We start from the raw sequence: 16,990 nt of genomic DNA, 5'->3' as shown, positions 1-16,990 counted from the left end.
GAGCTACGGGATACGACCGGGGAGCTGCTCGCAGATGACGCTGCCGTGGCAGACGTCTTCCGTCGGTTTTACGCTGACCTATACGCTGCAGATGACACTCGGATTGCGGAGCCGGAGGCTTACTTGGATTCGGTGCCCCTTCCGTCCTTGACCCCGGACCAAGCTGTCTATTTGGAAAGGGAGATACGGATTGAAGAAGTGATTGCGGCAATTTCCAAGCTTAAACATGGAAAGGCCCCGGGCCCGGATGGGTACACGGCCCTTTTCTATAAAACGTTTTGCTCGCTGCTCGCCCCTATTTTAACTAAGCTGTATAACTCCTTCTCGGACCCAGGGGCTATTCCGCCAGATCTCTTGCAGGCAACAGTGTCGGTGATACCCAAGCCAGGGAAGGATAGGACCCAATGCGGCTCGTATAGGCCGATCTCTCTTTTGAATATAGATTTGAAACTTTATACGGGGATCTTAGCAGCGCGGCTTGCGCGATACCTCCCTGGCTTGATTGAACCGGACCAGGCTGGCTTCGTGCCAGGCAGGCAGACAGTTGACAACACGAAGAGACTGGTGCACGTTTTGGAAAAAGCTACGCGTATTCCGGGGGAGAGGATGTTGCTTTCGGTCGATGCCGAGAAAGCATTTGACCGTGTACACTGGCCCTACCTTGAGGCTGTGATGGCACGGTTAGGGATGGGGGAGAAGTTTCGTAACATGGTGTTTAATTGTTATAAGTTCCCGTCCGCGGTGGTGCGGGTGAATGGCTGCAGTTCGGGGCGCTTCGACATTGCGCGAGGTACGAGACAAGGGTGCCCTCTATCCCCTCTCCTCTTCGCGCTCTATATGGAGCCCTTCGCTCAGAGAGTGCGACAGAATCCGGATGTGACGGGCATTAGGATGGGGGGTTACTCCCACGCGATCAGCCTTTATGCCGACGATGTGATTTTCGCGCTAGAGAACCCAGGGCGGTCATTACCAGCTAGCATGACCGAACTCGAAGCTTTTGAGAGAGTGGCGGGCTTTAAGATGAATGTAGCGAAATCCACTGCATTAGATGTCTCCCTTCGACCCGCGACTAAGCGCGAGCTGCAGGGGCTTTTCCCCCTCCGTTGGTCGCGGGACCAGGTGCAATACTTGGGGATCGCGCTGGCCCCCACGTTGCAAGCGACGATCACCATCAACTACGAGGCGATGTATACGAAAGTCAAGGAAGAAATGGGGAGGTGGAACAAGGGGACCATTTCTTGGCTGGGGCGAGTGGCAGCTGTCAAGATGACGGTCTTACCACAAATTTTATACCTGTTTCGCGCTCTGCCCTTACAGCCCCCCAAGGGGTGGCTTCAACGGATGCAGACAGAAGTGTCCCGATTTGTGTGGCAGGGCCGCGCCCCCCGAATGCGCCGCGCACTTACTACTCTGGCTCCGGAATCGGGCGGATTGGGGGTCCCGGACTTGCGCAAATACTTCCAGGCGTCTCAATTGAGATACCTGGTGGAGTGGAGCAGGTTGGAATCCGACAAGCATTGGCTTTTTCAGGATCAGGCTGTAGCCGGGCGCCCGCTGCAAGACGTACCATTTCTCCGCCGATCGCACCGTCCCCCGAATCTCTATGCCTCTTTCATCACACGGGTCCCGTTAAGGGTGTGGGACGCCACCAATCGTCTCTTTGACTTCACCACTTTCCCCTCCCCTTTCACACCTATAGTGAACAATCCCGACTTCACGCCGGGGACAGAACCTGGGGGCTTTTCGCGCTGGAGGGAGAAGGGTTGTAAGGCACTATACCACATGTACACGACTGACGGGATTGTCCCCTTCCAAAGCTTGAAAGACGAATTCCAGTTGGACGAAACGGACCGCATGAGATACTGGCAGGTTCGGCACTGGGCCCTTCACCCGCAGGTTAGGGGATCGGCGGACAGGGAACTGTTGCCGTATGAAAAATGGTTAGTGACACGCACCTCAGACACGAAACTGATCTCCGACCTATATAAGATGCTGCAGCGTCCGCCTTCACATTTCCATTTCCCCGGGAGGGAAAGGTGGCACAGGGAATTGGGGAGGACTCTTAGTCATAAGGAATGGGAACACATATCATACCGAGCGCGGCACTCAGCTTACCATGTGGGCCTCACGGAAACGTTTACCAAGGTCTCTACTTATTGGTACCGCACTCCGGAGAGGTTGCACGAGATGAACCGGCTGATTGATGATAGGTGCTGGCGCGACTGTGGGCAGAAAGGCACTCTGACTCATATACTGTGGGACTGTCCAATTATACAGGCATACTGGTCAGAGATCCTTGATGAGATTGATGTGTGCTTTGGGATTGAACTGCCCAGATTTCCTGCTTATACCCTGCTAGGCCTCCCTAACAGATTAATGTATCCTTTAAAATCCCGACGGGGGAGGCAGATAGCGATAATGTTGGGTTCAGCAGTTCAGAACATTTTAATACACTGGCGCACACCCATTGTTCCTTCCTTGACAGGGTGGCTACATAGGCTGTGGCATGTTCTGGGGATGGAAAAGCTCTCTCTCACGTTAGCTGGGGAGGTGGATGGCTTTGAGGAGTTGTGGCAGCCTTTTCATGCACTACTGTCCACGGAATTCAAGGAAATAACATGCCCTAGATACCTGAGGCTCATGAGGCTTACACCACCGTTGTGAAGAACTGTTGGCGTGGGTTGAAGGGTAGTGCTAGCGGGTGGTGCTGAGGAGTGGGTGAGTGCTAGAGTCTACACCAAGGCTTTGGTTTTACATGACGCCGGACGGAGTGGGGGGAGGGACTGTGGGGGGTGGGTTTGTTGGTTAATGGGGGGGTGGATTGGTTTGGGTATGGCTTTTAGGCCTTTGTTTCCTGCATGTTGCATAATGTTGGGTCCGGTGCTGGACGGCCCCAGAGGCCGGGACATTTGAACTGCATTCCAGAGATGCCTCTGGCACGAGCACTGACCCTTTGTATGATTGTCTACCTCTACCACTGTACCTCTCTAATAAACATACTTTAAACATAAAACCTGTGTGGTGTCCATTTGTAGTGTTGTCTCTGGGTTACTGTATGTGGTCACAACTGCTTAACTTACAACGCCTCTGAAGTAAGGCCTTGGCTTCTCTCGCCACGCTACCTTGAGGGTGAGCAGGGGTTATTTTAGAACTGTAAGCCCCCTTTCCCTGACTAGAGGAGAGGGTCCCTGCTTGTCACAAGTACCTACCTGTGCCAACCAGAGACCCCAAATCTAACATTGGAATCAAGCGGAAGGGATTTCGAATTTGCATTTGTGACTCATGTACAGTGACTGGTGAACACTACTTAGTGAGTGCAGACCATAACGATACCGCATACTTTTTGGTGGATTCCTTTTTGATTTTTGGATTGCCTATTTTTGAAAGATGCCTGAATCAGTTATCATGGGAGATACAGAATCCCGAAGCCTCAATTGATTGTGAATGGGAAGAAGAGAAGCCAGAGAGCTACAAAGTAAAGCAGCTGAAGTACTTTTGCAAGAAATTCTACGTTTCCACTTCTGGATTTAGAGTGAAGGAAGAGTTCTACAAGGCGCTGAGGGCCTGGGTAGAAGCAAGGAATACTCCTGTGATTAAGGAGGATGATAATGCAATTGCACAACAGGAAGGGCTATTGGGCCCAGGAGGAAGTAAGCCACCTTCCCCTGCAAGTAGCCGTGCTTCTAACAAAAGTCTGTCTCCAGAGGAGTTGGAGGACAGAGAGAGATCAAGAAGGCATGAAATGGAATTAACCAGGTTCAAGGTTGATAGGCAGCTAGAAATAGAAAATAGAAAGTTGGATCTTGAGGAAAAGAGAACATGAAAAGGTTTTTTTTAAAGAATATGTGATCGCCGCAAAAACATGCTATTACAATATTATTTTATATTACTGCTAACGCTGTACATATTCTATTTCGCATTCTGTCTTACGATTGTAGCAGTTCATTTCTCTTGCATGAGAAATAAGACTGTTCAATAAACCCTTTTATTAAAACGCCCGTCTCACTATTTCTGTGCAACTCTGTAGAATCGAAGCATGCACGATTGAGTGAGTGAAATAGTTATCTATTGTTTCCACGACTCTGAAGATATTGTTCCGACTCTAAGGGAAACAAAGTTGTCATGTTTATGTGGTTGTCAGAGACTAATCCCTTCTTGTTTATTCGAGAAGTTTCTAGTGACCTCTGAGCTAACTGGCACACACACAATTAAGTTTAATGTACTCGATAGAGACATACTGACATCAGTCGCATGTCAAATCTATAGTGTATGTTTTTCCAATCCGCGCGGAGCCTATCAGGGATATAGGAACTACACTACAGTGCCGTACCATCTGAGTTTCGATCACCGTCTCACCCCTGGAGTAAGATTTAACTGCTAGCACCCACTTCCTAGAGATAAGCAAGGGCCCAACACCGCCGCTCTGGCACCAGAAGTGGAGAAAGGGTGGGTTCTGCTGGATTTGATACTCTGAGGGAGGTTCTATAGAAGGCTTGGTATCCCTTCTTGTACTCCCTGCCCTGGCACCATCAGTGGAGAAAGGGTGGGTTCTGCTGGATTTGATACTCTGAGGGAGGTTCTATAGAAGGCTTCGTATACCTTCTTGTACTCACTGCCGCTCTGGCACCAGAAGTGGAGAAGGGTGGGTTCTGCTGGATTTGATACTCTGAGGGAGGTTCTGGAGTAGGCTTGGTATCCCTTCGTGCACTCGCTGCCCTGGCACGAGAAGTGGAGAAATGGTGGGTTCTGCTGGATTTGATACTCTGAGGGAGGTTCTGGAGGTTTGTCACTCCCCCTGGCCTGCAAATCCTGTCCCCCCCTTCGTCTGTGATGTCACTCCCTCTGGCCTGCAAATCCTGTCCCCCCTTCGTCTGTGATGTCACTCCCCCTGGCCTGCAAATCCTGTCCCCCCCTTCGTCTGTGATGTCACTCCACCAGCCCTGTACATCCTGCCCCCCCTTCCTTTGTGATGTCACTCCTGCAAGCCTATATATCCAGAGGGGGCAGTGAGAGGTGTGGTGCAGAGGTCAGGGCAGCTGACTTGGGAGCACAGGGTTCGATCCCTGGCCCCGGTGGCAGCTCAGCTCAGCACCATGAGACTCCGGGCAATAACTCACTTAATTTCCACGACGGCCCCCCAGTGCCTTGAGACCCCCTGAGGGTGAGTACTTCGCGCTTTACAAATATGGATTTATTTCTAAATCTGTATTTGTAAAGCGCAAACTACTCACCCTTCTGAGTCTCAAAGTGCTGGGGGTCGTCGTGGAAGTTAAGTGAGCTATTGCCCAGAGTCACATGGTGCTGAGCTGAGCTGCCACCAGAGCCGGGTATCGAACCCTGAACCCTGTGCTCTGAAGTCAGCTGCCCTGGCCGCTGCACCACACCTAGTGGTGGGCAGTGAGGGAGCAGGCTGCGGGGGAGCTTCGGTGCTTGTCGAGTTCGAGTGCCCTCCGCACTCACGCTCCCCGCCGATTCTCCTCCACCCTGGGAGGGGCCAGGTAGGGGCTCACCTTGGCCCCCGCTGCATTGTCTCTTTGGCACCCTCTCAGGGCCCCAGCGTGTGTCCTGGATCTGCCGCGATACGCTGGGCGGTCTCGGAGGGGGCTTCCCAGCGTACGCCTGAGTCCTTGGGTTATGAATGGTGTGAATGAGGGTCTTTATGGGGTGGAGGGTGGGGGCATGGTGTCCAATAAAGAAGAAAGGGCTCCCAGGGGGAAGGGGTGTTGTAGGCCCCCGTATGAATGGTGTGAATGGTCAGTAGCAATGGTCAGAACCTTGACGTGGTGCTACTGCTCACTGGTTGTAACACAACTGGTGCTAATCTGACCTTTTGTGTGCATGGAGTGCAGGTGGAGTGTCCTAAGTGGGGATCCGTAGGTCACGCTCTTCCGAAGGCATCTGGTGAGGAGCTTCAAATCCCTCCGTGGGACCACCCGTCGCACATCAGCCTCATGACCTGGCTCTTCAGATGAATTCAGCACTTGGTCTGATCCTCTGTGCCCCCACAGTGCCTTGAGACCCCCACATGTGAGTAGCCGCACTTTACAAACTCTGAGTGATTGATTGATTGGACTAGGCGGTTGCCTGGTATTAATAAAATAGCCTTAGTGCTGCTTGGCTTTGTATTATAATTTATATACAGTCTTTGTAAAGTGCTGTTTGCACATAGCTTTGTTTATCATTATTCCAATGGATTTATTTATCTAATAAAGTTCTATTTTCAAAGATGAATCACTTACTGGACATCAAAGTGTAGTGTAGTTCCTATATTCCCAATAGGCTCTGCGCATTGGAATAATATATACTGCAGCTTAGACGTAGGACTAAGGTTAACTAGGTCTCTGCGAATATATTAGACTTAATTATGTGTGTGCCAGCTAGCTCAGAGGTCACTAGAAACGTTCTTGAAAGTACAAGAAGTGATTAGTTTCTGACAACCATGTAACATGACAACTTTGTTTCCCAAGAATAAGAAATCAATCTTCAGAGTCGTGGAAACAATAGATAACTATCGTGTATACTTAGTTTCACCAGAGTTGCTGAGAAATTAGAGAGACGGGCGTTTTCAATAGAAGGTATTTATTGAACAGTCTTCTATCTCAAGCATGAGAAATGTATTGCTACTATAGTATTATAAAGTAGTACTGTAAAAGCATGATATGGTTTCTAGAAAAGCCTAACGAGAACCGGTTTTTTTTGGAGTGAGGGAAATACTAGGCGCACTGCTCATGGTAGTGGATGTGATATTAATAAGTCAAGGTGCAAGTAGGTGAGGGGACAAAAGCCCTAAACCCCTCCAAAAGTGTGTGCCGGAACACACACCGTACATATGAGAACACAAAACCTATTGCACACCAGTTCAAGAGAATATAGAATAGATGTCAAAATGGACATATGTAAGTTCAAGTTTCACATTTGAAGACAAGGAAAACGATGGGTGATACGATTCCTCTTTTATTTGAAGGGTGTCCAGCCGACACGTGTTTCGTCGCCAAGCTGTAACAGTGCTTGCACGACTCCTCAGGGCTGGGGAGGATACAAAATACATAATGGAATTTGTGGTTACATATCAATGCATATTACGTTTCTTTGGTGGTGATATCCAGTGCAAGTGCTGGGTGCAGGTGGAAATCGTGAAAGTGTGAAGTGGCAATCATGTGGAAGCGCACTACACCATACCGCAGTCCAGTGTGGATGTCTACAAGTGTGGACAAAACCAGGGTCGTGGTGTGTCAGGGTGTTCGTCTGTGCCGCCATTGAATCTAGTGGGATCGTGTATGATAGAAAATAAATATCTCGGTGACGGAGAGGACTGGGAGGGAGGGGAAAGTGCCCAATTTAAACCTAGAATGCAGAACAGTGTACACAGGAGAAAAATATGGTGAGAAGTAGGTGCGCATCCTACCTGTAGCAGGGGGATACTGAATGACAGGTCTGTAGCGTTACCAAAAAGGAGGGAACAAAAGGGGCAAAAATCATTAAAAACCAGGTCTTGGATGGTATGAAGACAAGGCAATCAAAAACCAGTCGTGAAGAATATGGACGAGTAAGTGAGCAGGGTAATTATAAAGGAATGGTAAGGCTCACCGCTTAGCCGGTGATAATTCCGGCCCCGCTCAAGACCAGGTTGAGTAGTTTCCAAAGACGTCTAGGTAGGTTATCCAGAGTCACTAAAAGTTCGTGCGGTGATATAGCTAGAAGTGGGCAAGAAAATAAATGACAATGAAAAATAAAAATAAAAGATAGAAATGATTACTAAAGGTCCCGATCACTGAACTGGATCTAGTTCACAGGACATCGGTAAGAAGAGCTCGTACTTTCAATTGCTACAGTATGAATGATTGACCTCTCACCTTGAAAATAAGTAATTTGTGTTCTGGGTCCACTTCTGTAACATGGTACCGCAGGAGGGTGGAAGAATCCACTCGGTCAATTGAGGTGAGTATGAGGGCACATCAGCGTTAAGACCAGATATTGGACGATTTATCCATAAATAAGAGCTGTATGCATGGGCGAGAGGAGCAAGAGCGTCAGTATGCCCTCTCCAATAAACAAATATAAAGACATTCGCATAAGCAATTAAAATGTGTAAAAGGTAGATCGGAAAAAAGACAACTATTTGTCTTCACCATTTCGACCACCTGTGCGGTTATTTCAGCGATAGAGTACTATCGTGATCACAAAAGCAAGGGGACAACTAGTACAGCTTACCCGAATAGCGAGGAAAAATCAGCAGGACGGGTGCTCCCGCAAGGTTGGTTCCGGGTGCGGACACGTGATGTCGACCCGGAAGTGGTTAAATAGCCCGAAAAGGACCCGTATACGGAAGACTAGAGCGTCTGATTAGAAAGAAGTCGGTGCACATTCCCAGGAAGTAAACAATAGTACCATGCTATGTTATGGGGAGCGAAAAGGACACGGAGTAGGCATTTCTTGAAAATTAGAAATGAAAAGGCGCGATCGTCTTGGAAGGAAATAAAAATAAAATAAAAATGAAAATATAAAATCAAACCATGCAAGGGTGACTTGTCATGCATCCGATCTACACCATGCAGTGGTGTCAAAATTACGATCTATAGTAAATGTGCATTATGCAAATATTCACAAGTATTTATCGATATATATGGTGCGGTAATTAGAAGGAGGTTGTCGAGATTTAAATATAAAAGTTAGCTTATCAATACAACCATTCTAGCTCATATAGTGTACTGAAAGTTAATGCAATACCATTCTCATTACGACTGATCCTTCATATATTGTGATGATACACATGGGGGGCCACTCTATTTTTTCAAAAGATAAACCTCATGTGAGCCTCATTGAGGGTGTAACCGAACATAATATTAGCAGTGAGTACACAGTTTAGACAGTATAAGTCACGGTTCAACAACTGCAGCAGATAACAAAAACTATTGTATATATCCAAGTTCAGGTTAGATACTTACACATTTCATATATACAAATGCAGGAAATAAAAGGAGAATTGTGCAAAATTAATCCCCTAAAAAGTATTGCATCTCTTGGTCAAAATTTAAGCCATGCTCCACAGTACGAAGGCGGAGAATCCACATTGCCTCCAAGCGTCTCAGTTTAAGTTCTCTGTTTCCACCTCGTACTCAAATTGGTATGGTGTCAATCCCAAAAAATGTAATTTGTTTATCCATGGATTGGTCATAGCACGCAGCTGTGTGCAAAGCAACCGGGTACCTTGGATCCTGTTTATGAATAGCTCTAATATGTTCGGCTATTCTTTCTTTAAGGGGGCAGATGGTGCTACCCACATAAAATTTCTTACAAATACACTCAATAATGTATACCACGTAACGTGTAGCGCAGTTAATGTTAGTCCTAATGACATATTTCTCTCCATTTATGTCACGAAATTCAGTGGTCTTGTTTTTTGCCCACCGACACATGGAGCAAAACCCGCACTTATAGAAACCTGTATTGCGTTTGGTTAGCCAGTTGTCAATCATGTTGCTACGCGGGATTGTCGGGCTCAGCCTGCTCCTCAGGGTCCTAGCTCTCCTATAGGTGATCTGTGGATGTTCACTTATAAAGTCTTGAATGTTTTTGTCTGCCCTGAGGATATTCCAATGTTTGGTAAAGGTTCTACCTAATGCTTGATGATTACTGTTGAAGTTGGTAATCATACGAATGGTCCCTGATCCAATCTTCATGTCAGTGTGCTTTTTCTTAAGTGTATCTATTCTTTTGATTTTCATGACCCGAGTGGTGGCTGTTTTAAGTAGGTCATCTGAATAGCCTCTTTTCTTGAAGCGTTCCTGCTTTTCCTTTAGTGTCTCTTTGAAATCTTTGTCATTACTGCAGTTTCTGCGTGCTCTTAAAAATTCTCCAAATGGGATGGTGCTAATCTGGTGGGCTGGGTGAGCACTGCTAGCGTGCAGAATCGCATTACAGGCAGTATTTTTTCTGAAAAGTTTACTGTTTAGCTTATTGTCTGAAATATAAATTTCTAAGTCAAGGAATTCAATTCTGTCAAGGCTAGCCTCCATGGTGAAACTCATGTCCCAAGTGTTGTGGTTCAAGTATTTATGGAAATCCATCAGATGTTCATGAATACAGACCAGATCAATAGACAATCGTCTATGTATCTTCCCCAAAATACTATAGAGTCTATAAATGTTGCTCCTTTTGTATCCCAGATGAGGTCATTTTCAAGTGCGCCCATGAACAAATTAGCAAACGAAGGGGAAAATTTGGAGCCCATTGCGACCCCTTTTATTTGTGTGTACCATGAGTTGTTGAACATGAACACATTGTTCTTTAAGATGAGTTCCATCATGGACACCAACATGTTGGTATGTTGCCACATGGTGGCAGGTCAGTTCTGTAAAGTTTTGGTTACAACTTCCAATCCTAATTCAGGTTTGATGCTAGTATACAGAGCTACCACATCCATAGTAACTAGAAAATTGCCTGGCTGCCATTGCAGATCAGAGAGTATGCTCAAAATGTGTTTTGCATCTTGGATAAAAGACGGTAGATTGCGTACCAGGGGCCCCAAGAATAAGTCAACGTATTCCGCTAGTCTTTCTGTCGGACCCCCTATACCAGAATTGATGGGTCGTCCAGGAGGGAAAGGGAGATGTTTGTGTACCTTAGGCAGGGTGTAAAGCCAGGGGAAAGAGGGTTTGAGTATTTTCATGTAAAGATATTCATCTTCATTGATTAGGCCATTTTCTTTCCAAGTTAAAAGAAATCCATTAATGTTGGTGGTGAGTGATGCTATGGGATTGTATTCAAGGCACTCATAACATGTACTGTCTTGTAGTTGACCCAGGATTTCATCTTGATAGTCTGTTTTGTTCATAATAACAACATTACCCCCCTTGTCCGCTTCCCTGATGATTATGTCATGATCTTTTGTAAGGGTGTTCAAGGCTGCCCGTTCTCCTGTTGTTAGATTATCCTTGTATCTAAAGGTGCGTGTGTTTCTTTTGTGGTCTAGTTTTTCAATGTCCTCCAATACTCTTTTATGAAAGCTGTCTATTGAATTGCCTCCTGGTAGAGTAGGAATCCATTTGGATTTAGATTTGAGCCCACTCACAATACTGAAGTCTGACTCAATGTTGAGTTCTTCTAATAGAGTTTCCATGTCGTGAGGAGTTTGTTCAAGATCAGTTAAAGAAAGTAAGAGGTGTGTGGCTTGAATGTCGTTGATAGTTAAAACACCAGGTTCAAACTGGGTAGGGATGTTCGTAGAATTTTTATTAGACACATTTTTACTGGAAAAGTGCTTTTTCAATTTCAAATTCCGTACAAATTTGAACAGATCAATCTTTAATCTACAGATATCAGTGTTAGCAAAAGGGTTAAAGTTAAGACCTTTACTCAGAAGGGAGATCATGTTGGGTGTCAGAGTTTTAGATGATAGATTAATGACCTGTACCTCCCCCTCCTGTATGCCAGTTATTGCTGGTTGTTCCCGGATCTGAGTTTCTTCCTGTAATCTTCTACATTTCCCCTTCCTGCCCCTGCGGGTTTTGGATCTTGTACGCGAATGCCTCTCCTGATCCGCTGTATCCTCTCCGTCACCGAGATATTTATTTTCTATCATACACGATCCCACTAGATTCAATGGCGGCACAGACGAACACCCTGACACACCACGACCCTGGTTTTGTCCACACTTGTAGACATCCACACTGGACTGCGGTATGGTGTTGTGTGCTTCCACATGATTGCCACTTCACACTTTCACGATTTCCACCTGCACCCAGCACTTGCACTGGATATCACCACCAAAGAAACGTAATATGCATTGATATGTAACCACGAATTCCATTATGTATTTTGTATCCTCCCCAGCCCTGAGGAGTCGTGCAAGCACTGTTACAGCTTGACGACGAAACACGTGTCGGCTGGACACCCTTCAAATAAAAGAGGAATCGTATCACCCATCGTTTTCCTTGTCTTCAAATGTGAAACTTGAACTTACATATGTCCATTGAGACATCTATTCTATATTCTCTTGAACTGGTGTGCAATAGGTTTTGTGTTCTCATATGTACGGTGTGTGTCCCGGCACACACTTTTGGAGGGGTTTAGGGCTTTTGTCCCCTCACCTACTTGCACCTTGACTTATTAATATCGCATCCACTACCGTGAGCAGTGCGCCTAGTATTTCCCTCACTCCAAAAAAACCCGGTTCTCGTTAGGCTTCGCTAAATTGAAGAGGGGGGCAGCCGCCACGCATCTAAACACTAATATAGGGACTAGCACTTTCTATCCCTTAACATGAACAGAGATAAAGCTGCTGAAGAACTTTTTGACAACCTTGCCAGAGGCATGTCAACACACAGAGCAACTACCAGTAGTGCCCCTAGCATTACCAAACAAGAAGGTCTTAGGGACAAATTCATGAGACTTGAGAAATTGAAAAAATTGGAGAATTCAAAGTGGTGGGACGGCACCACTTTGAAACAATATGCTAGACTGAAACGGATACCCAGAGGCCTAAGGGCACAGATCTTCCCTACTTACGACAACTTAGACTCTGATCTTGTAGGTAAATGGGAAGAGGCTGTTACCAATAATTCCAATATCCTCATGGACATCCTCATTGAGAATTCTGACCGTAAGGTCTCTAAATTCCAAGCCGAAATTGCCATTTTAGAACAGGAGATAAAAGACTTAAATCGTCCTGAATCCACCATCAAAAACTACACAATACTAGATGAGATCCTGCTCAAACACCAAAATGATATAAAGAGCCGCAAAGCCAGACAGTTAAAAAGAGATGAGGCTGACTTCACTGAGGGTAGAATCTTTACATATGACAAGAAATACGACTATATGATAAACAAACCATCACAAAAGGGAAGAGACAAACCCAATCTAACCGATACGAGCTCGATCTCCTCAAGCAGCACATCACTTAGCACTGTCAGTGTCAGTGAGGACGAGTCAAATAGAACAGATAGTGAAACCACACCTTTTTTATGCGAGATACAGCGGATCAGGAGAGGCATTCGCGTACAAGATCCAAAACCCGCAGGGGCAGGAAGGGGAAATGTAGAAGATTACAGGAAGAAACTCAGATCCGGGAACAACCAGCAATAACTGGCATACAGGAGGGGGAGGTACAGGTCATTAATCTATCATCAAAAACTCTGACACCCAACATGATCTCCCTTCTGAGTAAAGGTCTTAACTTTAACCCTTTTGCTAACACTGATATCTGTAGATTAAAGATTGATCTGTTCAAATTTGTACGGAATTTGAAATTGAAAAAGCACTTTTCCAGTAAAAATGTGTCTAATAAAAATTCTACGAACATCCCTACCCAGTTTGAACCTGGTGTTTTAACTATCAACGACATTCAAGCCACACACCTCTTACTTTCTTTAACTGATCTTGAACAAACTCCTCACGACATGGAAACTCTATTAGAAGAACTCAACATTGAGTCAGACTTCAGTATTGTGAGTGGGCTCAAATCTAAATCCAAATGGATTCCTACTCTACCAGGAGGCAATTCAATAGACAGCTTTCATAAAAGAGTATTGGAGGACATTGAAAAACTAGACCACAAAAGAAACACACGCACCTTTAGATACAAGGATAATCTAACAACAGGAGAACGGGCAGCCTTGAACACCCTTACAAAAGATCATGACATAATCATCAGGGAAGTGGACAAGGGGGTAATGTTGTCATTATGAACAAAACAGACTATCAAGATGAAATCCTGGGTCAACTACAAGACAGTACATGTTATGAGTGCCTTGAATACAATCCCATAGCATCACTCACCACCAACATTAATGGATTTCTTTTAACTTGGAAAGAAAATGGCCTAATCAATGAAGATGAATATCTTTACATGAAAATACTCAAACCCTCTTTCCCCTGGCTTTACACCCTGCCTAAGGTACACAAACATCTCCCTTTCCCTCCTGGACGACCCATCATTTCTGGTATAGGGGGTCCGACAGAAAGACTAGCGGAATACGTTGACTTATTCTTGGGGCCCCTGGTACGCAATCTACCGTCTTTTATCCAAGATGCAAAACACATTTTGAGCATACTCTCTGATCTACAATGGCAGCCAGGCAATGTTCTAGTTACTATGGATGTGGTAGCTCTGTATACTAGCATCAAACCTGAATTAGGATTGGAAGTTGTAACCAAAACTTTACAGAACTGACCTGCCACCATGTGGCAACATACCAACATGTTGGTGTCCATGATGGAACTCATCTTAAAGAACAATGTGTTCATGTTCAACAACTCATAGTACAGACAAATAAAAGGGGTCGCAATGGGCTCCAAATTTTCCCCTTCGTTTGCTAATTTGTTCATGGGCGCACTTGAAAATGACCTCATCTGGGGTATAAAAGGAGCAACATTTATAGACTCTATAGTATTTTGGGGAAGATACATAGACGATTGTCTATTGATCTGGTCTGTATTCATGAACATCTGATGGATTTCCATAAATACTTAAACCACAACACTTGGGACATGAGTTTCACCATGGAGGCTAGCCTTGACAGAATTGAATTCCTTGACTTAGAAATTTATATTTCAGACAATAAGCTAAACAGTAAACTTTTCAGAAAAAATACTGCCTGTAATGCGATTCTGCACGCTAGCAGTGCTCACCCAGCCCACCAGATTAGCACCATCCCATTTGGAGAATTTCTAAGAGCACGCAGAAACTGCAGTAATGACAAAGATTTCAAAGAGACACTAAAGTAAAAGCAGGAACGCTTCAAGAAAAGAGGCTATTCAGATGACCTACTTAAAACAGCCACCACTTGGGTCATGAAAATCAAAAGAATAGATACACTTAAGAAAAAGCACACTGACATGAAGATTGGATCAGGGACCATTCGTATGATTACTGACTTCAACAGCCATCATCAAGCATTACGTAGAACCTTTACCAAACATTGGAATATCCTCAGGGCAGACAAAAACATTCAAGACTTTATAAGTGAACATCCACAGATCACCTATAGGAGAGCTAGGACCCTGAGGAGCAGGCTGAGCCCGACAATCCCGCGTAGCAACATGATTGACAACTGGCTAACCAAACTTAATACAGGTTTCTATAAGTGCGGGTTTTGCTCCATGTGTCGGTGGGCAAAAAACAAGACCACTGAATTTCGTGACATAAATGGAGAGAAATATGTCATTAGGACTAACATTAACTGCGCTACACGTTACGTGGTATACATTATTGAGTGTATTTGTAAGAAATTTTATCTGGGTAGCACCATCCGCCCCCTTAAAGAAAGAATAGCCGAACATATTAGAGCTATTCATAAACAGGATCCAAGGTACCCGGTTGCTTTGCACGCAGCTGCGTGCTATGACCATTCCATGGATAAACATATTTCATTTTTTGGGATTGACACCATACCAATTGGAGTACGAGGTGGAAACAGAGAACTTAAACTGAGACGCTTGGAGGCAATGTGGATTCTCCGCCTTCATACTGTGGAGCATGGCTTAAATTTTGACCAAGAGATGCAATACTTTTTAGGGGATTAATTTTGCACAATTCTCCTTTTATTTCCTGCATTTGTATATATGAAATGTGTAAGTATCTAACATGAACTTGGATATATACAATAGTTTTTGTTATCTGCTGCAGTTGTTAAACCGTGACTTATACTGTCTAAACTGTGTACTCACTGCTAATCTTATGTTCGGTTACACCCTCAATGAGGCTCACATGAGGTTTATCTTTTGAAAAAATAGAGTGGCCCCCCATGTGTATCATCACAATATATGAAGGATCAGTCGTAATGAGAATGGTATTGCATTAACTTTCAGTACACTATATGAGCTAGAATGGTTGTATTGATAAGCTAACTTTTATATTTAAATCTCGACAACCTCCTTCTAATTACCGCACCATATATATCGATAAATACTTGTGAATATTTGCATAATGCACATTTACTATAGATCGTAATTTTGACACCGCTGCATGGTGTAGATCGGATGCATGACAAGTCACCCTTGCATGGTTTGATTTTATATTTTCATTTTTATTTTATTTTTCTTTCCTTCCAAGACGATCGCGCCTTTTCATTTCTAATTTTAAAGAAATGCCTACTCCGTGTCCTTTTCGCTCCCCAAAACATAGCATGGTACTATTGTTTACTTCCTGGGAATGTGCACCCACTTCCTTCTAATCAGACGCTCTAGTCTTCCGTATACGGGCCCTTTTCGGGCTATTTAACCACTTCCGGGTCGACATCACGTGTCCGCACCCAGAACCAACCTTGTGGGAGCACCCGTCCTGCTGATTTTTCCTCGCTATTCGGGTAAGCTGTACTAGTTGTCCCCTTGCTTTTCTGATCACGATAGTACTCTATCGCTGAAATAACCGCACAGGTGGTCGAAATGGTGAAGACAAATAGTTGTCTTTTTTCCGATCTACCTTTTACACATTTTAATTGCTTATGCGAATGTCTTTATATTTGTTTATTGGAGAGGGCATACTGATGCTCTTGCTCCTCTCGCCCATGCATACAGCTCTTATTTATGGATAAATCGTCCAATATCTGGTCTAAACGCTGATGTGCCCTCATACTCACCTCAATTGACCGAGTGGATTCTTCCACCCTCCTGCGGTACCGCGTTACAGAAGTGGACCCAGAGCACAAATTACTTATTTTCAAGGTGAGAGGTCAATCATTCATCATGTAGCAATTGAAAGTACGAGCTCTTCTTACCGATGTCCTGTGTACTAGATCCAGTTCAGTGATCGGGAACTTTAGTAATCATTTCTATCTTTTATTTTTATTTTTCACTGTCATTTATTTTCTTGCCCACTTCTAGCTATATCACCGCACGAACTTTTAGTGACTCTGGATAACCTACCTAGACGTCTTTGGAAACTACTCAATCTGGTCTCGAGCGGGGCCGGGTCGGAATTATCACCGGCTAAGCGGTGAGCCTTACCATTCCTTTATAATTACCCTGCTCACTTACTCGTCCATATTCT

This window comes from Lissotriton helveticus, chromosome 5_1, assembly GCF_964261635.1.
Source record: "Lissotriton helveticus chromosome 5_1, aLisHel1.1, whole genome shotgun sequence".
Classification (NCBI taxonomy): Eukaryota; Metazoa; Chordata; class Amphibia; order Caudata; family Salamandridae; genus Lissotriton; species Lissotriton helveticus.
Note: the sequence above shows the minus strand (reverse complement) of the source record.